Genomic DNA, 18,221 nt, shown 5'->3' with positions numbered 1-18,221 from the left:
GTTAGGGAAATTTTGTCATCCCTCTTTTACACACCGGGGTTTGAGAGCTACACAGAACAAGCTGAGGGTGGTCACAGTAAAAGAGGTGAGAAGACAGCAGCCAGCTGTGCTAAACAGCTGGAGGAGCATGAACCAAGTATTACTCACTCTTAAGAGGGTTATCTGTAATTTTCTGCCCGAGGTAGAACTGATTCAGTTTGGAAAGTAGGAATGAGTAATATATTTTTTCTTTCCTCGTAGGGCTACAGGATACAGGATAGCCAAGGATATCTTGGGCTGTCAGTCCCACATCTGGCATGTCATATTTTAATCATAAGTTTGCCAAAACTTGAAAATTATCATTTTTCCCCCTGTTTCTAATAGCAAGTAGTTTTAGAGTCTTGCTTCCCTGATGGTCTGAAGCCTTCTTTCAATATCCAGCCCGAATCTATTCTCGGCAGGTTCACACGTATTTGTTTCAATGCCGGTGTTGCCAGGGTGAAACAACTCATTTTCTTCCTTGGTATTTATGGACAGCAGCTGTAGGCCTTCTGGCTCTTCATTTTATTTTGCTAAATACTTTAAGCTCTTTTACTCTCCTTTTGTGAAGGAAGTTTTCCACTTCTGAGCCTGTGCGAGGCTAGCACAGAAAGGACTTACTTCACAACTTGAGGCAAGACCAGCATGTCAATAATACACATTTCTGCTTGCAGAAACTTCTTTAGCTATTACATCAGGCTGGAGATTGCCACGAGGTGAAAGCATTTGGGGTCAAAGGGAATATGGCTACTTAAGTGTCTGAAATGCAGCGTCTTCATCTCTGAATCTGGGAAAGATTAGGGTGAGCAGCTTCTCTGGAGCAGAGCTGACAGTCATCTCACTGAGTCAATACAAGTTCACCAGTTTAGGGGAGTTGAAGATCAATCTGATACTTTCATTTTTCTAAGTTTATCTGTGTTTACCCTTGCACCTCTTGTGTGCCATAGAAATGACCCGAGTGACGGAAATCATTGTAACAGAAAAACAGAAGAAAAGCTACGGGTAAAATATATTTTGAACTGTTCTAAATAGATTTAGGAATACTGTGTTGTTGAATGCAATCACAGTTTATTTGAAATCCAAAATATGAGATCTTCATTGAAAGAAACACAACATAATTATTCTGCCACTTCCTGTATTTTATTATCAGGGAACAAATATGACGGTCTTTTAATATATAGGATTATTATGCATTATGACTGTAGCTTCACACAGTACCTCTGCTACTTATAGGTGAACTGCTCTCATTATCTCATTTTCCAGGATAAATTGGTTTTAGGTGGGTTTTTTTGGCTTTTTTTTCCCTGTTAGAGTTTTATTAAATTACAGTCCTCTAATTATTGTTAATTGAAATCTTATTTGAAGCTTTTTTTTTTTTTCCGTAACACACCACGACTCCAGGCCTTCTGGATGGTGCAATAATATAAAATATTTGCTTAAAACAAGTTTTCAAAGTGGCTTTTGTCTAATCTTTGATTATTGTGTGTGTCTGGTGTTATGGTTATAGAAACCTGAAGATGAATTTCTGAGCACTTAGTTTTCTCCAGTCTCCCTGCTGGGACTTTTGCTTGTCCAAGCAACTTCTGCACAGGAAAAGGTCACATAAGAGGGCAAACCAGACTGTGGGTTCTTTGTCTTACACCCACAAGCTTATAAACTCAAATTTGGAGACTATGTTTTAAATCGTAGCCTTTTAAGTTTCTTTACCTTTCTTGAGAAGATTAATGTTTGAGATTGTAATGCGTAATATTTGAATTATTCATTTTAATTAAAATTGATTATGAGAACTAATTAAAAGACATGCAACTGGTTACTGGCAGCGTAGTTGGACTACTTTACAAAAATACCATTTGGTGTTCAACATTAGGCTCATGTTGATTTTAGAAATTATATTCTATAAATAATAAGGGGCTATAATTAATTCTGCATAAGAATTTGGAAATCTAATCTTTCATTAAAAAATATTAAGCAGTGTTTTCTGGTTTTGGAAAAGCATGGGTTCTCTTTCCCTATAAAGCTTTATGCAACAGTCAAAAATGCCATCTAAAAAAGGCTCATAAATATCCCTAAGTCATTTCTTTTTCCACATATTTTAAAGTGGGATTCATCTGCCTTCCCATCTCCTCACCCTTACTGGGATATTTTGGGAAGATACCTAGAATCTTAATAAATAAATCAGCTTTTAGAAAAATACACATTGAAAGCAATCCTCTGGATCACCAAATCCAGGAAATCAGTTCTTGCTCCTGTGGCAAATCTGATTACAAAAATCAAGGTTCCCCTCAGCAATGGGTACGTTGTTGACTTCACTATTATCACTCAGGAAATCTCTTCAAATTCTCGCTATTCTTATAATTGGAAACCCTCAGATTTCCAGTCTAAATGTATTAATTGCCAGTTCATGCTCATTTTCTTTGAAAAGCTCTTTATTTGACCTCAGATTGTGACTTGATGACTAATTTTGAGAGCTATGGTGGGAATCCATTATCACCTGCTCAGAAATATGCTCTCAATGCATTGCCTAATTTCCACTACATGAAATATAGTGTCACTATTTCTATTCTGGTTGAGGTTGTTGAAAGGAAAAGGACCAAAAAAATAATAAAGAAAGAGTTTTTGGACATTTTAACCTAAGACTTGAGTAGTGATTTCAACGGGATGGATGGGTGCCAGGGACTGTGAAAGCTGAATTTAATAGCTGAAGGTGAACTAAGATGTCTTTGCTTCTATTTGTGGTGAAGATATTGCACTGAAGGGAACCAGATTGTGCAGAGAAGGATAAATGAGACATTCTGTAGAAAACTTGCCATCCTTAGTCTTAATTTAGTTGCAAATTTTCCATTGAGCCTATTAGTCCGAGAAAATTTGGAGTTTTGACTACGTAATGTTAGTTTGTTTGTGGGTTTGGGTTTTTTTTTTTGCTTGTTTCCTAAAGTTGTATGCTTCCTGGAAGTCCTACATAGTTGTCTTTCATTTGAAATTAAATTCTACTGGTGTCAGAGGGAAGTTGAATTATATTCTACATCCGTATTGAGAATCAATTTCCCCAAATAAGATCCTTTCCAAACACAGGAAGGCTTTAAGGCTGTGTTTTAAGGCATATATTTGTGTTACTCACCCAGGCTGAAAATGCTTGAAGAACACTGTCAAGGAAGGGTCCTGTCTCTTGCTACTAGGGGAGTATTAGTGGGATCTTGGGATCTTTACATAAAGATGAATTTAAAGCCTTTGACATGGATCATGATGTTCACCTCCATTATATTTTCAAAGACCAGGTCTGTTCCCAGTGGAATAGCTTACACAGACTGTAGAATTTTCTTGTCACCCATGTGTCTCATGTGCATTTTATCCCTCTATATTGAATGAACTCGGCCGGAAACATTTCCTAAGCAGTGAAGAACTCTGACCCACATTTTCATGGGGCCAAAAATGCCTTCTCAGACAGCATGGTAAGGTGCTGCCCTCCAAAAGGTGAGGGACTTACTAAAGACTTGCCTCAGAACACTTTATGCCAGGGTCCAGGGGGAGCTGGGTTAGCAGTGTCAAATGCTGAGGATATTTGGAGAGGAAGAAACCACAGGTTAGTATCAGCTGCATTCTCCCTAGTCAGGAAAAGGAAGGGCAGAAAGGGAGAAAAAGGTTTTTAGATTTAGGCAATTCTGAGTAAAAGAGCTAAGAGATGAATTAGATGGGGGTCATATTTTTTTATTAAAAGAGGAAAGATACTATAAGTAACTGTAGTGATGCCAAAGAATGTTGTGTTGAATTGTGAAGACCAAAAAGCCCCAAACAGACAGACTCTAAAACACTACTTTCTGTATTGTTGGGTAAAGTTAAAATGATCCACAAGTTGCAAAATCAGTACATTTCTCTTACTCTGAAGAGGTTGGGGGTGGGAGATGTTTTGCCTTTAGGCTTCTGCTGTGTGGTAAGAAGAATAGTGGATGATTTTATGTTTCCTTCAGCAATAATAAATGGATTTGAAGCAGCAACGTTCTCTCTGAAAGGACTGTAACACATAAAGAAGCCCAGAAGTCTTTGTATTAAAAAAGAAGGGTAAATTTTCATGTACCCTGAAGTCTTTAACCTCTTTGTGACTTCAGTTCCTTACACACAGAGATTCTCTCTACTAGTTGCATTGCCACTGATTAAATGAGCAGTTGAAATCTCCAATAAGGCACGCTTTTATAAGGGATGTTTTCATTGACTTGGAGACAGTTATAGCATGAGATATTAATTTCTAACGTACCTACAGCAATTATCCATGTTCTGCTGATGGTTATTTATTGTTTAATTAAAATGCATGCGGGGGATAAAAGCCCATTAGGATAAAGCATTGTGTCAAAACCAAAAAGTTGCAATAAAGTTGGAGCATGGAAATGCCTACTGCTGGCTTCTGGATATTTATTGCCAAGCTCTGGGAGCAAGCTTCAGAGAAACAGAAAAGTACCTTACTCTACAGTAACCACCTGCTTCTATAAAATTAGAAAAGAATTTGAATTATGTATCCAGCAGGCCTAACCAGAACAAAGAATGTTCATGGACCAGTATGCTGTGACATTAGGTATCACACCCTTGTTAAGGAGCAACCTCGATTCAATATGAGTGGGGAAGAGCTGATTAAAAGGGAGAGGTTCTGTCAGTTAGAAATGGCAGTAAGTTTTTCAGGAAATGTATCAGCTCATACATATGCCTAATAAATTAACCCATCTTTATAGAGAAAACTGCAAATTCATTTTATTCAAAGGTACACGGCTTGTTTTGAATCTTAAATTCGTTAATCTCTGTGAATTTTTACACTTGTCTGATACGGTTTGCAATTCTTATTCTGATGTATCAGCTGAGGATAATAATCTATTTGAATTTATGAGGAACAGTATCACTGTGAGATGTGGGAATTTGCATGTGTAACTTGAGAAACATGTAAGTTCCTGGGCACTGGGATGTGTGAGTGAAAACATTCCTGTTTTTAAATAAATGATTGTAATCATTTAATTAAAGGTGAATCAAATTCAAGTATCTAATTCATCTCAAGATTTCTATATTTATTTTTTTTTTCTCATTTTTCCAGCATAACCAATCCATTCTCATTACATGTCTTTGGAAGGTCCAAAAATTTCTCAGAAGCAAAATCCTTTTACTTACCAATTCCTTAACCTGGCTGTGATTCCAAACAGTGATTTTTACATCACCCCTGCATTATCCCTTTTCCAGAAAAAGGTAGGTATGGGAAGAATTTCTTTTTTTTTTTTCCCATAATCCCTGGATGAAGGTTCCTGGATAAGTTATAACAGCTCAATCACTTCTCTAAATTGTGCTTAACTGTGGTGGAACCAAGGGGAATGCTCCACAGCCAAGAGTTATTGGAGAGCAGCATGCTCTGATTAGGCCCTGTTTGCCCCCTGGCAAAGCTTGTATGTTGGACTTATGTATGTGTATGTCCTTTCTGTCAGCTGGTGCTGGCTTTTCCATGCCAGGAATATTTCTGTTAGGTATCCAGGTCTTCCTGCTGTTGGAGTGGCACAGAGGGAGTAGGCTGTGACAGGGTAATTTTCTAGATAGCTATTAGAAAAATTTGCCAGGCTGTACTCTGGATGCTGCTTTATTCTGAAAAATGTATTTTACTGTACTGCAATAGTTGTTTTTATTTATTTTTTTTTATATACTGGTTTTCTGCACGTGCACACATCTTTCATGACACATCTAGAACACTGGTCAAATTCATGTCATCTGAGCAGAGTTGCCTAATTCAGGAGTGTGGGTTTACCTGTTGCATCAGGTTGGTGGGGACTGAGCAAGGAAAGGCTGTCCTCTACAGCAGTGTGGGTGCTTGGGGTCTTCTGGAAATTTTATGCAAAAAAACCCCAATTAGTGAAAGGGGCATATTCTCTGCCAGTGCAGTTGACTTTTACTGCCCTTCTATGACAAATTAGAGCTGTGAACTTGTGAACTTCACTGAAATTTTAAAAGGTGTGTCAAGGTATCATAAGCTGTTATTATACTGACACTGAATTGGGTATGGTGGTGCAGGTGCTTTGTAGTCTTTAAAATGGATGTCTCATTGCACAGCTGTCCCTCAGTCTTGAGAGACTGAGCTCACTGAGCTCTTCTGATCTTCAGTACTTGTCTCCTCTTCCACAATGAGTGGGGAGAGAACAGTCACACTCAACCACTTGTACTAAATTACCTTTGAAATTTTCTTCACTGACTATACAGGGAGTGAGGGACTCAAATGTGTGTGTTACAGCCCTAAAAACAGGTGGACTTATTTTCTTTCCTAAGATAATGAAAGCGTGTCTTGATTTGAAAGATCTGAAGTCTGAATGGCAATCTGAGGCCTCTTACATCCATCTCTTGCTGTTCCATGGGACCCTGATGGTGGCCTGACTTATGTACCTGGTTGTGCATGTGACTAAAATTGGTACTGAGACGAATCATGTGCCACTCTGTCTCTTGAGGTACCATATTTTTTGATAACCCCACTTCGTTCCTTTGGATCAAATTCATTTACTGTGGGATTTTGTCAGATTTAATTGAAAATCCTAAGGGATTCAAAGTAACTGCTCTTTGCTACTGGTACTTTGTTTATAATGCAGCATCCTAAAGCTGCTATCACAAATAAAATTACACAGTGGCAAATCACTTAAGTAAACCTGCTTTTTCTTTTTTTTTTTTCCTAATTCAGAAAGCTGGATTGTCATGTTCTTTTTACAAAATTATAGAAGTAGCTGTTTAAAAAAGGACCTACAGTACAATGAAGGCATCTGTTCCATTTCCATTTTACTTCCCCACACTAGATAACGTTGAAAACAAAAATGCTATTTTTCTCCCTTGTTTGCCATCAGACAGGATAAAACGCCTATTACTTTTAATTTCATCATTGTTTCTCTGTAATCAAAAGAAAAACAATGTTTAAATTAAGATCTTCAGCACTCCCATCCTGATTCACAGAGCTGTACAAAGCTGGTATTTTGCTGACTAGTTATTTTAACAGGAACTGTCATTAGATTTCCCCACGCACAAAGACTGCCTAGGAAACAAGGTCTCCTGGTATGTAACTACTGGTGAAGGTAGTGATTGTCTTGCAGGGTTGTTTTTTTTCTCTTTCAGTGACAATTTTGTACAAGTACCCAGGCAACTGTGAATTACTGAATATTTGTGCGTGCTGATATTACTTCAGAATCACAGAAACCATAGAATGGTTTGGGTTGGAAGGGACCTTTAAAGATCATCTAATCTCACCTCCTGCCATAGATGGGGACATCTGTCACTGAATCAAGTTGCTTAAACCTTCATCCAACAAGTGATGGATCATCTGCAGCTTCTCTGGGCAACCTGTTGCAGTATCTTACTACCCTCATCATAAAAAAAAAATCATCTTTATGTCCTATCTATACCTACCTTCTCCCAGTTTAAAATTGTTCTCCTAAATTGAAATCTGTCACTACAGATGTTGGTAGAAAACTTCCCTCTGTCTTTCTGATAAACTTCCTTTGTATATTGAAAGGCTGCAATAAGGTCTCTCTGCAGACTTCTCCAGGTTGAACAACCCCAACTCTCTCAGCCTGTTTTCACCTCAGCTGGGGGGGGTGTTCCAGTTTAATACCTTTAATTTGTTATTTATTTTATTATTAATCATCACCCCCCTCATCATGAGATAACAAATACCACCTACCCAACTGCCTTCCACTATGACTCCATTGCTCATATACCCTAACATTTGGCTTCCTTTGGTTGAATCTCCCAGCAATAGAAATCACTCAGAAGATCACGTCTACGAGAACTTCGAAGCATAAGATGTTACTGAGTGCTTTTTGTCTGCATTTCACCTTTTATCTTAAAAATGGACCAAAAGCACATTTCTCCAGCAGTTCTCTACTTCATCAGTTGAAGGTCTGTGCAGTCCTGACCTTCAGGCTGACTGAAAAGTGATTGGAGTTCAACAGGAAAACTCAGCTTACATTTTGTTTCACAGAGTTGTCTCATGAAGGAAACAAACATATTAGGAAAAAAATCCATATCCATGTCAGCATTGTGTGATTTAGCATACAACTAAATATAAGATGTGCACAACTTGCTTTGAAATTCCTAACTGCCTCATAAGTTGCTTTGAAGAAAAACAGAATTATTTTTTTTTTAAATATAAAACCATGCCATTTATACCTAAGGCCCACCTATGCTTTCTTCCTGATTTTTATTTAATGCTGGATGCTTAGGAACAAAGAGAAGTTATACATAAATATAAGAAACAATACAAGAATAAGGTGATCACTCTTGGCTGTGCACATTTCCTCTGACTATTTTAACTCTGTCTCATTTCCATCTGCTGTCTCCTTGAAGAGCTAAAGTTCATTTATATTTACAGTAATTATTAAGAGACCATTAAGCACTTCTTATAATATTTTAAGGCTTATGCCTATTTAATTTTTTTTTATTTTATTTTAACAGATTCTTTTGAAGATGGGCTGACTGAACTGGTATCTGACACTCAAAATGGTGAGTGCACACTGTGTTTATAAAACACAGTTACATCTACTGGTTCTGTGTGTTCCTAGTAATTCCTAACATCCCACCTGACCACAGCTGAATGTCAGGGTGGTGTTGTTAGAGAAGAATCCACAGTGACTCTTGGGTACCTCTCAAAAATGTTGGTAAGAAATAAAACTCTCTAAGGATCTCTCTTTCTCTCTTTCTCTGCAACAACTATTCCTAATTGTAGCTTTTGCTAATCTGCTTGGTACAATGATTTGACCAACTGGTCTTTAAGGATCAGATCCATAGATCACTGGAGGCTGAAGAACTATTCTGAGAAAATACTGGTATGTGCTTGTCCATATGTCCACATGCTACTGTGTTTTTCCTTTGCACTCTCTCATATTCTACCCGGGGCTTCCATTGTTGGACACCTGGGAGTAGGGTGGGGCCCTACATAGGTTGGTTCAAGGTTCAGCACTTCAGACTCATGTGCTTGAAATGCCACACAAGCAGATATTATATAGGGAAACCTACCTATTACTGCAGAGAATCCTTTTATGAATTATTATAAGGGTTTCTAATATTCAATTTCTGATGCATTGGTACTGTTGTGTATGAACAGAAATCTTCACTCTACTTCATTTTGGATACAGTTTTATTATTCTCTGCTCATGTAGAGGGACTTTCATTCACCTCACTGACTCAATTACATAGTGATATTTTCTTTTCTGCTTAACTAAATCATTATTCAAGGTGGATGGCTTCTAAATGTATTCCAATTTACGTGCTGGGAAAGAAATTATTTACATCCAGACTAACAAGAAACTTGGGCATTGTTTGACTAAGCACAGCAACACAAGGGCCCAGACTATAAATTTAGCAAGCCAGAGCAGGCAGCTCATATGCATATACAGTGAATAAGGTGAGTTGGATGCCCGGGGCTGAATCACAGTAGCCATCACACCAATGCTTACACTTGTCAAGAAGCAGTGCTGAAGAAAGGAGAGTGTTTGAGAGCCTACTTGTCTCCTGGCCTAGAAGAGCCGGATTAGTCTATACACTGACCTCAGAGCTTTTTTTGTATGTTTTATGTATCTAGGCAGAGCAGTTTATATCTGTGACCAGGCTACCTCATAGTGCTGTGCTATAGGAAATGAATTTTGAAAAAGAATGTCAGCATTTCCTTATGTCACCAAAAAGATAACTTTACACGACAAGGAAGAAATGTTAAGAATATGTGTACCTGTAACCTGACAACACTTTGGGTAGACAGATCTGACATAATATTCAGCAGATTCCTGTCAAATTTGGGTGCTGAGAGATTATTTCTGGATTCTGTACTCCTGTATGGCACATAGGACTGGAGTGGTGGAATTCTTCTGTAACTGCATAACGTAAGCATCCTTTGTGAACAGTAAAGGCAAATACTGGTCATAGGTTAAAACCTTAGAAATCAAGGTGACCACCTTCAAAAGAAGTGCTTCTGCAACAAATGAACCTGCACTTTATGCTCTATCTAATTAATTGGAAGCTTGCAATGTTCTTTCAGGCCTGATGTTGGAGAGGGATGGCCATTAGGCATACAAATCAGCGTGTGGTGATCAGGGTTACAAGGCAGGTCGCCCACTTGCACTGCAATGGAAAATGAATTTTCTTTCAACCCTCTTCTCAAGCACTGGAAATTCCCAAGTGGACCCAGGCCAGGGCCAATTTATCTCATTAATCAGAGATCCCATGACTTTTTGTACCTCGTTATAGATGCCACAATGTCCTTAGTGGAGTGTGCTGGTTTTGGCTGAGGTAGAGTTAATTTGCTTCCCAGTAGCTGGTGTGGGGCTGTGTTTTGGATTGTGCTGGAAAGGGTGTTGGTAACACAGAGATGTTTTTGTTATTGCTGAGCAGGGCTTGCAAAGAGCCGAGACCTTTTGTGCTTCTTTTAGCAACTCACCAGTGAGTGGGTTGGGGGTGCACAAGAAGGTGGGAGGAGACACAGCTGGGACTGTTGGCCCCCTCCAACCACAGGGATATTCCGGACCATATGGCATCATGCTCACTGTATGAAGCTGGGGGACGAAGGAGGGAAGCGGGGGACGTTTGGGTGTGACATTTGTCTTCCCAAGTCATCATTACACCTGATGGAGCCTTGCTTTCCTGGGGCTGTCAGAACACCTGCCTGCCCATGGGAAGGTGGTGACAGAATTCCTTGCTTTCCTTTGCTTGTGTGTGCAGCTTTTGCTTTCCCTATTAAACTGTCTTTGTGTCGACACATGAGTTTTTCTCACTTTTGCCTTTCTGATTCTCTACCCTGAGGAGAATCACCTCCCACCAGGGGCAGGATGAGGGAGAGTGAGCAAGTGGCTGTGGGGGGCTTGGTCACAGCTGGGCTTAAATCACAGCAGTATTATTTTGTACTTTCTTATTAGCATCCTTTGCCCTTCCTTATCCCCACTTGGCAAAATCTCCACTTGACTTTTATCAGTAAGATGTCAGCAGACTCAGATCCATTAGATTTATGGAAAGAGAAACCATTCTGAACCCCATCAACATTTTGAGATACAAGTTATTCACTGCTTTCCCCATACAAGGTAATCTCTCTTAATATTTTTTATAGTTTCTTAACCTTGCTGTAATATTTCTGATGCACAGGGGAAGGAGAACATGCAACTCACTGCTGTATGTGTCCCAAAATTCCCATAGACATGCAAAGCTGTGAAATACAGCTCCAAAGTACTGCATTTTCTCAAGTAGGAAGGTCAGATAAATTTTAATCTTTATTTTGCATCACTTGAAAATGTTAACATTTTTCTAAATATAGCACCTGCAGAAGCAGTTTAGTATTTAAAAAAATATTTCTTGGAAACTATAGGTTTAAATTTGGAGTAACCCTTGCCAATATATATACACATGTTAAAATTTGGCTGGTTTTTAATTATTTAGTTCATTGGCAAGATCATCTTCACTGACTTTGTAAGTTCATAAAGCAATGTATTTATAATTTACTTCTGCCTTATGTCTTTCCTCACTAAGTTTAGTAAGATGTGGCTTCCCTTCCCTACAAAGAGCATCAGTTGGGAACTGACGAATTCACCTTCCTGTTGTGTTCCTTTGAAACATTGCAGAGTGTAAATTCTTCTGTCCTTTTGTTCATCTTCTCTCTCCCACTGTTACTGTTCCCTTCTTGTTCTTGCTTTCAGTCTCTTTCTTTGGTTCCTCTGCTTCCCTGTTCTGTGAGGTTGCAAAAGTGATGATTTTATGTTTGGAGATATTTTTTTTTTCAGCTTAAAAGGCAGCATGAATATCCTTGTCTACCTGAAAATTTCTAGGAAAAAAAAAGGAAAAGCAAATATAACCAGAAAAAATTTAGTGGAGTCCTACTGGGAGAATTTAACCCAGGATTCTGCATGACTTAAGAACAAAGGATAATGAAGAAACTATTGGCATCAATAATTGTTACATTTCGTTTTTACTCTATAATAGAGGGCTATAATTCGTTCCTTAGCCTAATTTTTTAAACAAAATTAACATGAACAATAATAAGCTATGAAAATAACTGATATGCAGAGGTACTTTTATATTATTCTTTGCAATCCCGGGTAAGCAGGCAAAATTGTTTGAAATTAATATCTAAACTATATGATTTTATGATCCAGAAGTACTACTGATAACTAAGGCTGAAATCTAAACTAAGAGGCCAGGAAATCTTAAAATATTACTTTGTCTTTTCACCTCTTTGTGTCTCTCTTCATCATCCCCCCTCTTCACCCTGCATGAAGCAACATACATGTGCAATGATTTGTGGATGGTTGTAAGTGATGTTGCCACTGTTGGATTTGTCACTGGTAATTTACTTGTGCACTGCTGGAGAACAAGACCTTTCTCCTTCTCTCACACTTTTTATCTGAGTGTGTGTGTATCTGTTCTACATCATATAATTTACCTAGTCTGGAAAAGCAAAGAAGTGAAGGTAGATGGCTGATGCAAGCATTGTAGAGAAATCATCCTTCCAACGAGTGGATCCAGAAAAGCTAACAGCATCTCAGTATCCCATTCATATGTTCCACTGATTTGGGGCTTTGAAAGACATTTAGCTTGCTGAGTTGGATATAGATTTGCCTTATATTTTGACACTTGCAAACTTTAATCAAATGGGATAATCTTATAGTTGTGCTTTCTCTAAAATTCTGACCCTTTAGCTTGGGTCATCAGCCTTTTAAGGTCGTTAGTATTATATAATCTTGTTACTAGAACTGGAGATTTTCTGGTTTTTATAAATATAATTTCAATGCTACCATTCCCAGATATCATCATGCTTTTCTTGGACAACAGATACTCAGTAGATGGTGGAAAAGACTAAGCACGTATTGGCTCCAGTAGTGTAAGTGAGGAAGAGACAAAATTCAAGTGTAGCTGTCATCAGGTATTAAAACTCTGGAGATGGAGAGCAAAGCATTGAGTGGTAAGGGTTTAGCCTTATTCCAGATATTGGCTTTTTCTACTATAGATGTCTTGGCCTTTATGTCCTCTGAGAGAAATTCTCAGCAGGATCTTCTCTTTAAGAGTAGCTTCCTTTTAAATGGGGTCTTACTTCCATGTTGTCTTGTTAATACTGTCCGGAGATTCTTCTTTCTTCTTCAGCTGTATGGATAAATATTTAATATGTGGATGAATCTGGAATAATAACTTCTGCCAAAAGCATAAGATGTCAATATCAACCAGGTTTCAGTTTTTTAACAGCATCATCCCAACAACAGACTGTGGTCTTTTCCCAATATATTCTTTGATGGCGAACAGCACATAAGGGAAAACAATTTCTGGATGCTCTCTAATTAGAGTGACTGATGTTTTCACTGAGGTTTGCAGACAGTGCTGACACTTCAGTGTGCTTTTCTGAGGCAATAGCTCAGTGACAATTGACGGGGAAACAACATCTGCAATACTGAGAAGTAATATATTTCTCTACTTCTGATATTTCTGTGAACCTTACAGCTCGATCCCAAGGTCACAAAGCCCAAGTTGCCACAAATACAGAACTGACTGCCAGAGTTTAGGGCTCTGCATAAAACTCAAGCCACTGTCCCGTTTCAGCAAGGCTTTCCAAATTTAGTTGGCATGGCTGCTGCTGTTGATAGCAGCCTTCAGGTCTGTGTCAGACTTCCCCAAGAACAGTCCCTTGCTCCTGAAAGCCAGAACTGCTGCACACTCCATCTCTGCAGGCTACAGACACCTCAGTTGGAACCTGTTGCCTTCCCAATGCTGCTACAGCAGCTACACAAATAACGTCTTCTGTGATTTGCCTTTTAGCTTTTCCTCTGTTCTACTGCACAGTCACAAGTTTGGATCATAAAGCTTTTATTTTCCCCGCTTTCAGTCCACACATTCCTGTAAATCTGGGCTGCAACACTGTGCCTTCCAACACAAGCTTCACTTCCATGTAGACATACTTTTTATTTCATGACACTTGGGGCTTGTTCCTGCAGAACAAGCAGGTCCCTGGGCAGAAGCTTGGGAACTGGGCTGGGCTGTTCAGGGACTAACTGGATTATGGGCAAATTGTGAAACCTGCAGGTGGAGGCTCCCATAGTGGCAGAACAGGAACCACCATCTGGATAGTTCTACCCTGACTTTGTGACTGATTTGTGGTTTGGAATAAACTGTGTCTCAACAAACTCCTGTAGCTACAGCTCCTGTTCTTGTACTCCTCACCAACCAATACTGGAGTGACCAGTAGTGTCTGTACTGCTTACGGCTAAAATTAAGCAGAATTTGGGGATAAATAATTGCTAAAAAAAAAAAAAAAAGGTTAAAGAAAATAATCTACCCTGAATCTGTTGAAATGTTCAAGCTTAAAAAAAGTGATTTATTTTTTTTCCCTAGGAAGTGGAGCATTTTGTCTCGTCATTCTCAGATAAAATGTTTTGATGTTTAGTTTTGAAACAACAAAGACATGTATCTTCTGATTCATGTTTTTAATTGGCACAAATGATTTATTTCTGAAAGAACACTGAGATCTTGACTGTTTGATTTTCTCTAAGGATAAGTCTTCATTCATTGCTAAGTCTGTTAGGAATCTCCTTGAGTTGCACGATGTCTACTGTGATACAATGCTGAAGCCTCTGTTACTCTGATCTACCATATGCTTATTTACTCTGCAAAAAATCTGTTACTAACTTAATGCTCAGAAGCATCCTTTGTCTCTATGCTAATTCACTTCTTGGCTACTTAACTGGCACAGTGAGAGTCAGTTGCAATGGATTTTATATAGAGTGGAAACCAGACTGAGGCCCACATTTGCTTTTGGACAAGCCATTCTAAGGGAGGTAGAGGTCTAATAGTGAATAAGGTTTTGGGGAGTTGAGTGTTTTTCTCACTTGGAAGTATTTTAATACAAAAAAAATGAAATTTTGGCCCCCAAAAACTCACTGAACGCAAAAGCATGAATAAGTAGATTAGAAATACTTTTAATATCCCACTGTCCATAGTTAATGTTTTCATTCTTTTGTCAGACACACGCATCATGGTGATCCCACATAGTTCTTAAGGACCCTTTCTATTAGGTATTTGTCCTATCAATTCTGTCAGAGGCAAATTAATCTCTTTATAATGAATAGAGTTTCTCTTTTGGTTTTAAGAAACCATGGTACCATTCCTTCACATACATATGTCATAAAACGTGATAATTATAAGCCATATTGAGGATAGATTTAAAATAACTTCAATATAGGAGCCTCATATTTTTCAAGATGTGTGAAAGCTGAACTTATTCACCGCAGACTAAATGATTGGACCACTTAGTTTCATTTTAAATTTTAGATCTAAGAACTACTTTTAAAATAAAGCAGACTGAGTTTGGGATGCGATGTCAGAAGTAAGAATCACACCAAAAGCTTGTGTGAACAAAGGTGACATTAAAGTGTCTTTCTATGACTCAGATGGTTGCTTGGGCACTGACTCTGCTCCTGTAATTACCAAGAGAAGTCTCAGTGCTGATGAAGGAGAATGAATGATACAGTTGAAGGTGAAGTAAAACAGTACAAGAAAGATTTAGTCCTAAATTAGTGTAGCTACTAGGAAGTAGGAAAGGCACAAATACCCAGTTAATCTATTTAAAACTCTTTCAGCTCCAGAGACTTTTAAACCACAGTCTTAAAAATGGGTGCTCTACAAGCAGCAATGAGGAATCAGCTCCCAGAGTTACTTCAATAGAAATTTTGCCAGTTCATATAAAATTAAAGCTAGTGGAGAAGATTCATTGCTGTCCATTCAATTCCCTTCCCCAGGCATGTGGCTGGGCCTAGTTCATGGCACACAGTGGTTCTGCAATGCAGCTCTGACCTGCCTTTTGATGCAGTTGGGGTGTTGAGACTGAACATCAGGGTCTTCTACTATAGCAAGAACTATGTCAATCTCCTCAAGTTTTAAAATTTCCAATGCCATTGTGTTTAAATTCAGAAATTTTGGATGCTTCTGGGAGAAACTGTCATTAACAAAATGTAGACTACATTAAGCATGGCAGGGAGCAGTTTGATCTCTTTATGCAGACTCGATTATATTCTTGTTAGGCACTTATTCATGCTGAAGCTTTTTCTGCAGAAATGCCTACTATGGTAACAGCATGTTTAAACTGATGTGCCTCTGAATCTTACAACAGGAAAAAGCAACTCAGTCGTGAGTAGGCTTTGAAGTTTTATAAGGACTCCTGTGTGTTTATGACTACCTGTCTAGATATATTTATACAGAAGTAGCACTAAACTTTATTCTTATGTGCATCCTATTGTTAATTTAAAACCCAAGACATTTGGAAGTTACCTAGTCACTAATGCAATCCTGTATTCAGGGGGGAAAAAATGGGCACGAATGATGTAGCAAAATCCCAGGGGACACATGACAAATCCATAAAAGTATTTTCTGATGGAATTTGTATCTTTCCCTGTGTGCAGAGACACTTTATATGACTGAGATTAGTCCTTTGTTTGCCTTTTTTAGTTTAGGAACAAGAAAAAGTGAGACCACGTTGTGAAAATGTGAGCTGCTTTGTGAGCTGTAGGTTAATTGACTCTTGAGTCTTCTGTGCTATTGTCTTCAACCTGAAAGACAGAGGTGCTCTGGCAATGCAGTTGTTTCCGACAGAATTTTGCCAGTTCATATAAAATTAAAGCTAGTGGAGAAGATTCATTGCTGTCCATTCAATTCCCTTCCCCAGGCATGTGGCTGGGCCTAGTTCATGGCACACAGTGGTTCTGCAAGGCAGCTCTGACCTGCCTTTTGATGCAGTTGGGGTGTTGAGACTGAACATCAGGGTCTTCTACTTTATTGACCAGGAAAGACAACAAGTTTGAATAGGAGAAAACCTCTCTCTCCTTCCCACATTAGAAGGTTATAAACAAAAAATAAATTATAAACAAAAAAAATTTATTATATATCTCATCCCTCTTTGTTTCCATCAATGCCTCTCTCCTGCTCATATACACTTTCTTGACCATTTTCAATGTCTTCCCTGCTCTCAACTTTGAATTCAAACAAATCATCTTTGATTTCAACATGGAAAAATGAAATATGGAGTTTTTTAAAACTTTGAACTGCAACTCCTGGTTTTACCTGGTACCATTCTGTCTAAATCCACTGTTGTGCCTAGACTACATTATTTTCTGCAGTAATTATAGCATGATTACTATTCTAGAGCCACTTTGAATATACAGACTTCAAATGGTCTTCAGAGGGCTTGTTTGCTAATATATCAAGCAGCTCTGAATGCCCTACTCCCACTGTGACCAAAGAACCATATTAGCTTCTCTGATAATACTCTTTGCTAGTGGTAGGTGCCCTTTGATTGTGTCTAGGACAAGCATTTCTCCTTTTTGTTGATAGCACACCTGGTCACCCACTGCAAACAATGCTCAGCCAATCCTCCATTAAGTCTTTAGGCATCCATCCTGGTTTTGACACCCAGCAATTATTCCAGTAGGCAGCTGTTCCTTCGGCATTGTTTTATGCTTGGGAATCACATATGGTGGCAATTTCACACCATCTGCTGACACTGCCAACACGACCCCGATGTGCATTTTTTCACTGCCCAAAGTTTTTTTATGATGACAAATTCCGTGCCTATTTTTTTTTTTCTCAGTGGTGAAGCTGGGTGGTGTGTCGAAACAAACTGGAGTCTCGTTGGCATTGCCCAGTTGGCTCAGCAAGTAATTGTGATCTCTGCATAACCCAGTCACATACTGCAGGAATGCATTGATTTTTCGAGTTGGAAAGTAGGTGTAGGTATAACGAAGTTCCTCACTGTGGGCAGAATCCATTGTGCCCCATCATTTGTACACATCAACTACTACTTGCCTTGAATTCTCTCTGTGCAGTGTTTTGTGCTTGTGCTATTTCTTGATCTTTCTGTTTAATGATTTCCTATATAAGTGGATTTCTGTCTTTTCTTGGGATATACAACAGTTCTACAACTTATTCTTCTACTTCGTGAAATTTCTATTTTGGTTGCATTTATACATGTTATAAGTTAAATATTTATACATATTTTATATGTCCTCCCACCACCACATATCTTTTTATTTTTTTTTAACTTTTTTTTCACAAGAGGTACCACCAAGCTTCAAATATGCATTGTATATCTTTTGATCCCTTCCCTGTTGCACTCATTTTCCTCATCTCCGTATGATCTGCTATTTCACACATAAGATTCAGGGAGATTTATAAAACTGTGAAAGATCACTGTGGCT

At 38.5% G+C, this 18,221-nt stretch overlaps 1 long non-coding RNA gene across 1 annotated transcript; it reads left to right on the top strand.

The window, feature by feature from the left end:
- Nucleotides 1-5,219: 5,219 nt before the first annotated feature.
- On the top strand, nt 5,220-17,715 carry LOC108640495. The gene is made up of 3 exons (XR_001921217.1): nt 5,220-5,238; nt 8,467-8,514; nt 17,615-17,715. It is a non-coding gene; the product is annotated as an uncharacterized LOC108640495 (long non-coding RNA).
- The last annotated feature ends 506 nt before the right edge of the window (nt 17,716-18,221 follow it).

Source organism: Manacus vitellinus, unplaced genomic scaffold (genome assembly GCF_001715985.3).
Source record: "Manacus vitellinus isolate BGI_N305 unplaced genomic scaffold, ASM171598v3 scaffold_35_pilon, whole genome shotgun sequence".
In the NCBI taxonomy this organism is placed as follows: Eukaryota; Metazoa; Chordata; class Aves; order Passeriformes; family Pipridae; genus Manacus; species Manacus vitellinus.
Note: the sequence above shows the minus strand (reverse complement) of the source record. Positions and strands in the feature narration are given on the sequence as shown.